Source organism: Macaca fascicularis, chromosome 17 (assembly GCF_037993035.2).
Source record: "Macaca fascicularis isolate 582-1 chromosome 17, T2T-MFA8v1.1".
Lineage (NCBI taxonomy): Eukaryota > Metazoa > Chordata > Mammalia > Primates > Cercopithecidae > Macaca > Macaca fascicularis.
The window spans coordinates 102234627-102247583 of NC_088391.1; the positions used below are offsets into that span (position 1 = coordinate 102234627).

Here is a 12957-nt window from a genome sequence, read left to right on the forward strand (position 1 = left end):
ATGTGTGGCAGTACCTTTATGGTGAACAGAAGTTCTAAGTATTAATACAGTTGAATTATCCATCTTTTCTGCTGTTTTGTAGTTTTCGTGTCTTTATTTAAAAAACAAATTTTCTTTACCTAAAATATACAAAGTTGATATCCTATATTTTCTTCCAAATTAAAAAAAAATCATTTCACATGTTAACTACTAGTGCATTGTTTTGTATGTGGTGTAATGGTGTGAGGTAGGGAGGCCCAATTCTTGGCTTCATTGGGCTGCTAGTTGTCCCTTTCTTTCTTCAGTCACCCACAATGCCAGCTCTGTTAGAAATTAAGTTTCTATATATGTGTGGGTCTGTTTCTAAATTCTATATTCTGTTCCATTTGTTTGTCAGTCCAGTGCCAATACCATGCCATCTGGATTACCAGAATGGTATAAAAAGTCTCAACATCTGGCATATGGTTTTTTCTATTTGGGGCTGTTAATATAATAATGTAATTTTTAATGCAAAGGAAACCTTAAAGTCCTATGATAAACTCAATTTGGACCTAGATTCCATTTCCTTACAATGTCGTATTTTTGCATTTGTGTTTATGAGTGCTTTTGTTCATGTATGAGACTGGCTTGTCATCTTTCTTAAATTATTCTTGATTTTGATAACCAATACAATATATGAATTTGAGAAATATTTATCTTCTCTGGAACACTGTTGTGGTGAAATTGTTCAATGCTTGGTAAAACTCAACTGTAAAATAATCTGTATTTTCTCTGAAGGTAGATTTTAAATATTGATTCAAAGTATTTAATGATTATAGGACTATTTGGTTCTTTTTGCATTAGTTTGGATAACTTGTGCTATGTCAGAATTTGTCATTTTCACATTTTTTCACATTGGTTGGCTTAAATTTTTTCTGATAACTCTAGGATATTTTTAAATGTTTGTTGTATGTTCATTATTGCCAGTGTTTTAATTTGTGCAATGTATATTTGACTTTTATCCTTTTTAACCTCGATTATATGCCAGAAATGTATTAATTTTATTAGTCTTTGTCAAAGAACCAGATTTTGGCTTTGTTGATTCTTTCTCCCATTTCTTTATTTTCAAGTACATAATATTTTGTTCTAATTCTCTTTATTTTACTTTGTTGGGTCTATTCTCTTAATCTGGTAGTTCATTAACTTCTAGATTTTTTCTTTTCTTATATAATAATTTAAGACTACAAATTTGCCTCTTATTATGACTTTGGCTGCATCCTGTAATTCTTGATACCTAGTAATTTTATTGCTCAGTCCTAAGTATTTACCAGTTTTCACTACAAATGCTATTCTGACTTATGAGGTTTTTGGAAATGTATTTTGTACTTCACAAATATACTGATTTGTTTTAAAATTATTTTGTTAATTTTGAGCTTAATACATTATATTGAGTTTAGAGTGCTATTGATTCTAAAAAGTATTTTGATTTCAGAAATCCTAAAATGTGGATAAGAAATGACAAGAGCAAGTATAAGAAGTCACTGATTTTAAGACATATCACAACTTCAAAGACACTAAAAATAGAAAAAGAAAATTGGGTCTTAGAATCTAAAAAATTTGGGTGCAGTTAGAAACTATGTGTCTGTTATAGTAATGTGCTAAAACATGTTGAATTGGCCTTATATTATAGTATATGGTCAGTATTTGTAAATATTTCTTGAGTGGAAAAAAAATCACATTTTATTCTCTACTTCTATATATTTCTACTACATCAACCTCTTTAATAGTGGTATTCAAATATTTTATATCCTGACTGATTTTTGTCTGCTTGGTCTTTCAAATATTTATGGAGTTGTTTTTAAAATCTACCATATGATACTAGATTTACCAATATTTTTATAATTTTATCTATTTTTGTTTTATATATGTTGAAGCTATGTTAATAAGAATAAAAATGTTTAGAATTATTATACTTTCCTAGTGAATTGAGCCTTCTGTCAATATATAGTAATCTTTTTTTAAAAAAAAACTCTAGTAAGGCCTTTTGTCTTTTATTTTTTATTTTTTTTTTGCTTCCAACTGATACTAATATATCTATCATCTGTACCAGCTTTTTAAGTTATTTATTTGAAATATATTTTCCATCTTTTTGCATTTTACCTGTCTATGCATTTCTGTTTTAGATAGAGCTCTTCTAAATGGCATACAGTTGGAACTTTTAAAATTCAGACTAATAACCATAATATTTAAATTAGGAAGTTTATTCGTTTATATTTGATTGTGAGTACTGGTGTATTTGGATTCCTTACTACTATTTTATTTCATGCATTCTATTTGTCCTGCCTTTTCCAGGTTTTTTTCCCCTTCTGTTCTTACCTTCTTTTAAATTGATTGAGACTTTTTTCCTCCCTATCTTATTTTGCAATTCAATTTGGAAGTAATACATTCTATTTCTATGATGTTATTGATTATCCTAGAAATGTTAAGAAGCTATGGCCACTTAACAAAGTCTACTGCTAATATTTACCCTCTTCACAAGTAATGCAGGAAATGTAGAGTTCTTTCAGTATAAATTATATATTGTATATATAACTTAGTTCTATCTTGTTATTTTTAACCACACAAATTATATGTTATTATTTCCATGGTTAATGCTTGTTTAGATGTATTCACACACTTACTATTTTGTGTGCTAAACATTTCTTCTTGCATCTCAGACCTTTTTTCTGGAATCCTTTCTCTCTTCATAGAGTTTGCCCTATAAAAGTTCCTTTAATAAATGTCAATCATAGTTTTAAAAAATGTCTTTAGTTCATTATGATTTTCAAAAGTACAATTAGCTGGTAGGCAATTTCAAGTCAACATCTTTTTTTCCATTTTTTTGAAGATATTATTCCACTGCCTTCCAGCTTCTCCTATAACTATTGAGAAGCCAGCTACCTTTCTAATTATTGTTTAATTTTAGGAAATCTACCTTTTCCTTGATAATCATTTTTAAATGTCTTTTTTAATCATTTATATTTGGCAGTATTACTAGGTTGTAGCTAAATTCAGCGGATTTAAAATTTCCCTTCTTGGGATTTATTGGTCTCCCTAAATATGAAAATGTATGTATTTTAAAAGTAATAAAACCTTCCATCATTATCTTTTCAAATATTGTCTCTCAATCTATTTTTCCTCCTAGAATTCTGATAGAAAATATATTTAATATTATATTAATTTATATATTTAACTTTTATTTTTCTTACATTTTTCTGATATTTTCTCATATTATTCTACATGTCTCTTAAATTGTGTTTTATAGTTTCTCCTTTTTTTCTATTTTATCCATTCTGCATAAGTTATTGAGAATTGAAGTGTATTTTCTAATCATATAATTCTCTCTTCAGCTATATCTAGTTGGCTGCTTAGCCTTTCTTTTAAAATTTCCATTTTTGATTAGTAATACTTTTCATTGTTTTAAAAATCTCTTTGGTTCTAGGTCACTGCTCTACATATGGTCAAGCAATATTCATTATTGCCTGTGAAAAAATATGTTAGGAAAAGTATAAAGTGGCTGTTTAATATATTATTTACCTGTCCTTGATCCTTGACTTTCTGGGCAGAAGTTGATCAAGGCACGTGTTACACTAGCTCGATGTAAATTCCTAGATATTTATGCTTAAACCCACCCTGTGCACTAACACTACTTTGAATTGTGGCCAGTTTGTCAATTTAGGTAAGAATTCCAGTGGTCAAAACTGTGTTATAGATCCCTTCTCAAATTATTAGTTAATAACTAGACACTGGTTTTATATGAGTTAGGTGTTTACCTCCATGACAGAGAGAATAGAAATACAAATATTCTCTCATTGTCTTTCATCTGGTAGCATTTTCTAACAAACCTTGACCTCAACTGATGTGAAGCTATTTATAATCCCTATTCCATTTGATATTCATACACTTTACTGTGGAAATATTAATGTTCAGTGACAGTCTCCTGCCTGAGATCCCTTGGCATATGATATAATATATGGTATTTTACAAAACTACAGTAGACTGTTCTAAAATCTGGAAGTTATAAATTCTGAAAAACAAGTTCTAAAATCTGGAAGTTATGAATTCAAAAAACAACTGGGTCTGGGGATTTCGGATAAGAAGTTGTGGTCCTGTAATGCTTATGTCATTGTCTTCTGGAAAGGATTAAATAAAATATGGCACAGTTCTTAATATACTGTGTTTGGCACATAGTAAACTCTCAATACATCGTAATTATAGTTGTTGTTGTTGAGTCTATCCAGATGTTTCCCTGATTATTGTACTTCATAAAGTGATTTTGGGGACAAAGAGACAGAAAATATGGATTTGACACTTTAGTATGTATATGATGTTTTATCTTCCACATATTCATGGTGAAAGCTAGAAGGACATTTTGAAAGCTTGTTAGGCAGCAATGTAGGTTAGAGCCAGCAGGACTGAGAACTTGGATCTGAATGGCTTGGTGGGGAGGGAAGGCAATAGGAACGTAAAACAATTCCTCAGGCAATCACCCTCCATCCAGGGAGGTGAGAGCTGTGTTCAGGATTACCAGGGCAGAGAGTGGGTTCATAGCTTTCTGCAGGAGGACTGAATCTAAGGGACTTGGCAGGAGGTAATAAGGCAGGGATTTTTTTTCTTAATCAAATGAGCAAATATCTTCAAAGATTATACGAAAAACTGTCAGGTTTGTGGAATTGAAAAATAGCCCTTTGTTATTCCTAAGCAGTTTGGCAATATTTATCAACACTCTGAAGAATGTCAGCACCCTTTCTTTCTCCACTTCTATAATTTAGTTCCAAAGAAATAATGCAAAATGAAAAAAATATATATATTATGCAGGAAGATGTTCATTACCACCCTGTAAGACGTAATAGAGACTAGCTGGTAAATACCTGTTAATCATGGAATGGTTAAGTCATAGTATATCTGATTTACGGACTATTACAAAGCCATTTAAAAATAATGCTTGTGAAACATTTCTTTTTAACTACATGGAACATGCTGGTGATAAAATGTTAAGTGAAAAGCAGGATACAACATTTTATGTAATGCTTATTCTCAGAACTATGTAAAACACATATTCATAGAAAAATAACGGAAGAAAGAGCTAAATAATATTTATGGTGTGTGTGTGTAATAATCGGATTACAATTTTTTTTTAATCCTCTCTCTGGTTTTGTATTTTACATTGTGATAATGAATTAACTTCTTAATTAAAAAAGCGGCAATAAGAAAAAAATAAGATGTGGACAACGTAGGGTCCACAATGAAAGTGTTGTAGCAAAAGTAGGCTGCAGCCAGACTGGGGCGGGGGGACGGTGGTGGGGGCCCTGCCACTGCGCAGGGCTGTAGGGCAGAGTTGTGACAAGCAACAACCAAACACACCCTGGTTTGGTAAGTCCAAAGGAGTTCCGGTGGAGGGAGTGTGTAGGCCTTGGCACCTGCAGGAGGTGACCACTGAAAATGCACCCGCCTGGATGCAGAGTCTGCACTGTCTCCGCAGAGACACCGCCTCAGCCTTCTTTAGGGAATTAGGGAAACCAGGCTGCATTTGGACAGATGGTGGCATTCAGGACACAGTATTAGAACATTCTGGTCGTTTGTGAATTAAATACATGTGTGTCCTCCTCCTCCCTTACTGTCTCACGTAGGTGGAATGATTTTCTACTGTGAAGACACATGGGGTCAAGAGCACAGGTTTCTGGTGTTGGGCAGATCTGAGTTCTAATTCTACTGCTTGCTGGTGCCAAACGGCTTCCTCACCTCTCCAAACCTCAGTTTGCTCATTTGGAATGGACCACGTGTATTGACTGGCTGTTGTGGGATGGAGTGAAACAATGCGAGGATCTCAACCAAATGCCTGAGACCACACAGGTGTTCACAGGAACAGAGCTGTTATCTCTGGTACAAGCCTGAGCGAGCCGTTCACACCTATCACCCAGCAGGCATGGCTGCCGTTCACACCTATCACCCAGCAGGCATGGCTGCCGTTCACACCTATCACCCAGCAGGCATGGCTGCCGTTCACACCTATCACCCAGCAGGCATGGCTGCCGTTCACACCTATCACCCAGCAGGCATGGCTGCCGTTCACACCTATCACCCGCAGGCATGGTGAGCCGTTCACACCTATCACCCAGCAGGCATGGCTGCCATTCACACCTATCACCCAGCAGGCATGGCTGCCATTCACACCTATCACCCAGCAGGCATGGTGAGCCATTCACAACTATCACCCAGCAGGCATGGTGAGCTGTTCACACCTATCACCCAGCAGGCATGGCTGCCGTTCACACCTATCACCCAGAAGACATGGTGAGCTGTTCACACCTATCACCCAGCAGGCATGGCTGCCATTCACACCTATCACCCAGCAGGGATGGCTGCCATTCACACCTATCACCCAGCAGGCATGGTGAGCCATTCACACCTATCACCCAGCAGGCATGGTGAGCCATTCACACCTATCACCCAGCAGGTATGGCTGCCTTCATTTAGAAACACGAGAAGTAATAGAGTTCTCAGTGTATGGAAACACCTCACGGGGCTCTCTATGGTTAGGTGCTCTGCCTCCAGGGTTCCTATTCCTGAGCGTGGCTCCTTCTGGGGGCTGACAGTGGGGGGTGCGTGCCACGTCTGCTTCCCTGCCCTGTGTCTGCACTGCTTGGCTTCCCCAGACTAGGCAAGTTACTGAAACAAAGCACAGAATTGAGGCCTTGAGCCCTGCCTCATGGGCTCTTTCTCTATTTTCTTCAGAATAAAATGAAGAAGTGAGAGAGAAGGGGGGGGGGAGAGAGAGAGAGAGAGAGAGAGAGAGAGAGAGAGAGAATACAATACAAACAGTTTTGTACCTTAGCTTGTGAAAACCTGTAAAGCTACAACCAGAGCTCCTTGCTTCCCGTCGGTGCCTTCATCCATTTTCAGACTGGTTTGCCTTTGGCCACTTGGTGTTAGGGATGAAAGTAATTCCGTGCTGCTCATTGATGTATGCTTTCATTCCACAATCGCAGGATGAGGGATAAAGGATACCTTTTAGGGATATCGAGGCATCAGTTAAGTTAAGGAGCACGTCCAGCCCCTCGTCTCCTGCATAGGAAGAAGGATGGTAAGAGCAGGATGTCATGGTCTTGTCTGGCACCAGGACCCTGCTACTTCTCTGTAACTTATGAGATATGTGGTTAATAGATGATGTAGTATAGAAATTTAAAAATGTGTTTAAATGGCAGTCATTTCTCTTTAACTTTTCCTGGTATTGAACTGCACCATGGCCCACTCAGGTGTGTTGGAGGACAGCACTGTGTACTGGACTCATGGTTGGGTGAGGAAATTTATGAAGGGCAGGTCTCAAGTTCTTGCCTAAACCCCAACTTGTGTTTATTCCATTATTCCTTGAATCTCACAACTAGAGGTGAATCAAGGTTTCTGGGGAGGGCTAAAGCTTATACAATCTAGTCCCCATTAAGGAAAAACACAATGAAATATTAATATAAAATAGCCAGGACTCTTTCTGGTTGCTTAGAAGGGGGCATATGTGCGAGAGGTCTGAGGTTTCAACTTGAGGGTCTTCATGAAGACCAGGGATGACTAGGTGTTACCCTGCCCACGTGCGATCAGAGCTGCTTTGGGCAAACAGCTGCATGGGCCTGTCCTTCTGGGGCTTCTCTTTCCATGAAGGCTACGAGAGACCCTGCAGTGCTCTGATGTCTACACTGCATCCTGCTCCTGGTCCACAGTGGGGACCTCAGCTGAATTCACCAGGGCAGGTTTAGCACAGTCTGTGAGAAATAGACATTTTTTTTTCTTCCCAGGGAAAATACAATAGGTTTTGGCATTCCGGGGAGAAGATTGCAGTTGGGAGAGGTGTTGCTTTCTGAATATAGCTGTAAGCCCACCTGTTGATAATTAGGAAACAGATGGTCTTGAGCGGGGAGAGAGAGGTCACACTTCTGCAGGGAAGAAGAAACACAGGTGGCGACGCTCCCCAAAGTCACTTCCATATTTATTCTGACTTCCATAAGTATTTTCCTCTGTTTTCTCTTCTCCCTTTCTGCATATTTGTTGCACTGTCCTGCCATTATTTTAAAATGAGTGAAAAGGGCTGGAAGGGAAATAGGAGAAAGGAAGTGACGGAGCAGGCTTCACACACACACTGTCCCCATCAATGGCAGTGATGGAGCAGGCTTCACACACACAGTCCCCATCAATGGCAGCGACAGAGCAGGCTTCACACACACAGTCCCCATCAATGGCAGCGACAGAGCAGGCTTCACACACACAGTCCCCATCAATGGCAGCGACAGAGCAGGGTTCACACACACATAGTCCCCATCAGTGTGGTGAGTGTGGCCAGCCACAAATGCCAGATTCTTCTAAGAAGTATAACATGGGGGTATTTGTTCCACCAGTTTTCTAAACATGATAGAAGTTTGGCTGTACTATTTTTTACCAGATTTAAACATGAAAATGGAGCTTTTTCCCGGTGTTGGGTGGAGCCCACGCTGGCCTGAGCCCCCCTGAAGCACCTGAGGAGTGAAGTGGGGGCCAAACCTGGAGGAGGGTCCATGCATGGAGGTTCCACTCAGGAAAGTGGCACAGGGGGCTCTGGGTCTAAATCCCCGGTACAGGCCCAGGACAAGGCATAGGGAGCCACTGGCCCCCACAGTGGAAGGGGACTGCTGGGGGGCAGGGAAGCTCACTCTGTTCTGTGTTGAAGCCCAGTGCCTGGCCCCAGCCTGGTGCAGAGTGGACCTGACTCATTATTTGTTGAGTGATAGATCTTGGAATGACCAGGGCAGGATGGGAGTGGGATTTCAGTATGCAGGGTTGAGCCCAGAGGGAGAGAATTAGAAACAAAAGAGGTGAGTGAAGGGGCCAGTCTAGTCCTCCCTCTCCCAGGAGAAAATGAGTTCTGCCATGAACACCACGCCCAGGGGTGGCTGCCCATGCTGACCAACTGTCTTTCTCAGCTGAAGGAAGGGGGTAGAGCAGCCTAGAAAGGTGGACATTTGGATGAAAAGCCACCAAGATAGTGTGACAATGGGCTGGCGCCAAGGACAAGAATGGAGATCCCAGGAGCAGAACTGATGCTGGGCAAGGTGTGGATAAAGAATAGGGCATCAGCATTGAAGCGATGATCGAGATTGAAGGGATGATGAGGATTGAAGGGATGATGAGGATTGAAGGGCTGATGGGAACTGAAGCGATGATCGGGACTGAAGGGATGATCAGGATTGAAGGGATGATGAGGATTGAAGGGATGATGAGGATTGAAGGAATGATCGAGATTGAAGGGATAATGGGGATTGAAGGGATGATCGAGATTCAAGAGATGATGAAGATTGAAGGGATGATCGGGATTGAAGGAATGATCGAGATTGAAGGGATGATGGGGATTGAAGGGATGATGGGGATTGAAGGGATGATGGGGATTGAAGGGATGATCGGGATTGAAGGGGTGATCGAGATTGAAGGGATGATGGGGATTGAAGGGATGATGAGGATTGAAGGGATGATGGCGATAGCAGCCTCCACGGCTACCACCACCGTTCCACTGTGGCAGAGCACAACACAAAATAATTTTAAAAAACAGTGCTGAAAGCAGTTTATATTCTTTTTAAACAAGAGGAAGTTCTGTTATAAAATAAGCATACTGAATGATAGGAGCATAAACTACAATCTATTATTCAACAACAAAAACAAAAATATTAAAAACATCTCCATGGGTGGAAAGAACATGGCCTCTAAGAATTCAGATCTGAGGACAGGCACCCAGTGTCCACGGAGCAAATGGTGAAGGAGCTGAAGCAGTGTTGACACGGAGGAGGCAGAAGCAGAATGTTTTAAAATGTGATGTAAAACTATGAGAGAGGAATCGTTTTCAGATTATTAAACTAGTACACATGAGAAAATAAATGTACCGCCCAGGATGAGAGGCTGCATCAAGCACACCCACCAGCACAGCTGCTGGAGCAGGGCAAATAAATACAACACGTCCTGAGAAGACAGCAGTGGAAACGTCTCGGAACCCGACTCTGGAAACCAGGTATAAGAAAGCCTCCAGATCAACTGAACGAAGGCTCTTGGCATAGTACTGTGGGCGATTCTTGACTCAGAGAAGTTTGAGAAAGCTGCAGGCAGCGTCCAGCAGGTGCTCCCGAGTGAAATGGGAGTTTCCGCCTGCCCCCCTGGGTCTTTAGGGTCCTGTGTTGGTTTCACTGCCGCTTCGCAAATGTTTCACCTTCAATTATTTGCCTGCTCCTCTGTGCCCAAAGCTTCTCATCCTAACTCAACTGTAATGCATGGCATGTCAGGGCAGGGCATCCACTGCTCCACTTTGCTGGGCACCATTGCATGCACCACTGCAACGAGCGGGAACTCTGAGTGTACTCATCCATTCTCACACTGCTCTAAAGGAATACCTGAAACTGAGTGGTTTATAAAGAAAAGAGGTTTAATTGACTCACAGTTCTGCAGTCTGTCCAGGAGGCACGACTAGGGAGGTATCAGGAAAATTTAATCATGGTAGAAGGTGAAGAGGGAGCAGGTACGTCTTCACATAGCCGGAGCAGGGGGGAGAGAGAGAAGGGGGAGGTGCCACACGCTTTTAAACAACCAAATGTCATGAGAACTCACTCAGCATCATGAGAACTGCAAGGGGAAACCCTGCCCCCATGATCCCATCACCTCCCACCAGGCCCCTTCTTCAACATTGGGGATTACAATTAGACATGAGATTTGAGTGGGGACACAGATCCAGACCGTATCACTGAGTAACTGAGACATTTCATGGAGATAGAGGTAACCCATCAGCTCAGCTAGAGCCCGAGGGACCACCACCACCACACCCTGGAATTGAGAGGGAAAGGGCTTCTAGTTCAACCCTCTATGTTCAGATTCACAGTCTAAGTCATGTCTCAATATGCTGCGTCCTAACCCAAAATGCAATTGGAGAGTCTTCCTCATAGTTTTTTTTTTTTTTAAATATGTTAAATATGATCATTCTAATTGGAAAAAAATGCATGTGGATTATAGGAAAGTGCATGTTTTAAGGAAAAACAAAAATCATAATGTATGTAAAATCTTGTATTCTGCATTTTTCACTTAGCATTACATTGTGAGAATTTTTCCATATCATTAAGCACTTCTCTAAAATGATTTTGAATATTATCCAATGGTCCTTGAAAAATATGCATGGTTATTAATTTTTAGTTGATTTATTTTAAACTATTCTCTTGATGAATGTTGAATGTTTTCTGCCAGGTTAATTTTTTTAAATTATAATTTTTATCCTTAGTAAAATCCTTCATATCTATTTCTGATTATTTCCACAGAGGGAAGAGTGATAAAGCAGAATTGTGGATCCAAAGGAGGTAATCATTTCTGAGGCATCTGAGACACGTTGGAAATCTGCACTCCGGAAATTTTACACAAATGGACACACTCATGGACAAGGTATGTGTGATTCTTGATGCTTATTTCCACTTGACAATTGGAGTATTGTGAATTTCTGAAGTCTTTCTGGTTTTGGCCATTAAAACAATGGTAGCTGGTGTCAGGTTGTGTTTGTTTGACTGTGAGTGAGGTTGCACTGCTTTCTTGTGGGAACTGGCTGTGTATTGGTCTGCCTTTCTGAACTATTTGCATCCATAGACGATTCTTCCATAGAGATATTTTTTCTTATTGATTTATAAGTGCTCTTTACATATTGAGATACTTAATAGCCTTTGAGTACTGTATATATTTTAAATCTTTTCCCCAATTTGTCATTTGCCTCCATTTTTTAATATTAAAAAGTATAAAAATTTTAGGTTGTCAAGTCCATCAAATTTTTCCGTAGTGTTTTATCTTTGATGTCATGTTTACAAAATCTGTCTCCACACCGGATCTCTACACATATGACATTTTCTTTCTATAGTTGTTTAAGATTTTCTTCTTCATCTGGAGTATATTTATGCATGATTTGAGTACAAGTGCCCAAATGTATAGTTAAATAATTATTTCAGCAGAATTTATTGAATAATTCAGTCTTTCTCCACTGATTTAAAATACATTCTTACATTAAAGAATAATGCATAGTTCAGTTCTATTTCTGCTTCTCTGTCTCTGCCATTGAACTCCTATCTCATCACCTGTCAGTGCCGCAAGTCTGAGTTGGTATGGCCTGATACAGCTTGTTTTCAAATGAAGCCAAAGGACATCCCTTCATTATTTTTCTTACTCATTTGTACTTCCATATCCAGTTTAATATAACTTAGTTAAGTTTGCAAAATTATGTTGACTTCTTATTGGAATTTCATTCAATTTATTAAATAATTTTGGGTGAATTGACATCTTTGCAATATACATAATGACTTTACTATCTAGGATTATGATATGCTTGTTTACTTTATATCTGTTTCCTTTGTAAATATTTGCTTGATAAAGATATTTTTTATAACATTTATTTCAGTATATCTTCATGTGATATGGTTATTGTGAACAACTTTTTCATTGATGATATATAAGAATTATATCAATTTTTGTATATGTATTCTGCTAATTGCCATCTAAATTGACACAATAGTTAACCTTACTTTGCAAGTTATTGATTTATTAAGAGAGAGGTAGAGGAGAAAATCTTACTGTTAAAAATAATGATAATTTCGCCTTACAAAGTTTTAGCTTTTACTTATCTCTTTGAAATGCTTGGGATCAAGTCATCATAATTAATGCAAAAGGAAAAGTAATTTTAAAGGACGTATCATGGACTCCACCATGCACAGGACATCCTTTAAAGCCTGCTGCTTCCTTGTGGTGAATTTTTGTTATCTGTATTTCCCGTTCACTCAGATGCTTGTTCTGATATTCTTGTGTGGAAGGTGACCTAACCTTGAAGGGGGAATGAGAAAGAGGGATAAAGGAGGGAGAGAGGGAGAGATGAGCTGGATACATTTGTTTAATGTTACTGTTTTTTTTTAAGGGAAAAGGGGAGTGAAAGAGATG

The 12957-nt window shown here is 38.9% G+C and overlaps 1 protein-coding gene across 4 annotated transcripts in view; it reads left to right on the forward strand.

Annotated features, from left to right (window-relative positions):
• LOC102133047 (uncharacterized) overlaps positions 1-12957 on the forward strand; it is a 697922-nt gene that overhangs the window by 309839 nt on the left and 375126 nt on the right. For all 4 annotated transcript variants that reach the window (XR_012426592.1, XM_065533509.1, XM_065533510.1 and 1 more), the window contains exon 2: positions 11307-11427. The gene's annotated coding sequence lies outside the window, so the exon portion shown is untranslated. The remainder of the gene's footprint in view (positions 1-11306; positions 11428-12957) is intronic.